The sequence below is a fragment of the Crocuta crocuta genome, unplaced genomic scaffold (assembly GCF_008692635.1).
Source record: "Crocuta crocuta isolate KB4526 unplaced genomic scaffold, BGI_CrCroc_1.0 scaffold233, whole genome shotgun sequence".
NCBI lineage: Eukaryota > Metazoa > Chordata > Mammalia > Carnivora > Hyaenidae > Crocuta > Crocuta crocuta.
Window position 1 is genome coordinate 5,047,554 of NW_027529526.1, and position 646 is coordinate 5,048,199.

Consider the following 646-nt stretch of genomic DNA (forward strand, 5'->3'; position numbering starts at 1 on the left):
AAAAGATAAGAAATAGGGGCGCCTGGGTGGCTTAGTCGGTTAAGCGTCCGACTTTTGCTTGGGTCATGATCTCACGGTTCGTGGGTTCGAGCCCCGCATCGGGCTCTGTGCTGACTGCCAGTTCAGAGCCTGGAGCCTGTTTCATTCTGTGACTCCCTCTCTCTGACCCTCCCTGCTCATGCTGTCTCTCTCTCTCTCTCCTAAAAATAAATAAAACATTTAAAAAAAAAGATAAGAAATAGAAAATATTGGTAATGATGTGGAGGAAAGGAAACCCTTGTGCACTGTTTTGGGGAATGTAAATTGGTATAGCCAGAATGGAAAACAGTATAGAGGTTCCTCAAAAAAATTAAAAATAGAACTACCATATGATCTAGCAACTCCACTTTTGAATATTTATCTGAAGGAAATGAAATCATTATCTCAAAATGGCATCTGCACCCCCATCTGCTGCATTATTTACAATACACAAGACATGGAAAAGAAATGTGTCCATGGAGAGATACAGAGAAAAGAAAATGTGATACCCACACACATTATTTATATATACAGAGAGAGAAATATATAGATATAGGTGTAATGGAATCTTATTCACCAAAAAAAAAAAAAAAAAAAAAAAAAAAAAAAAAAAAAAAAAAAAAAAACT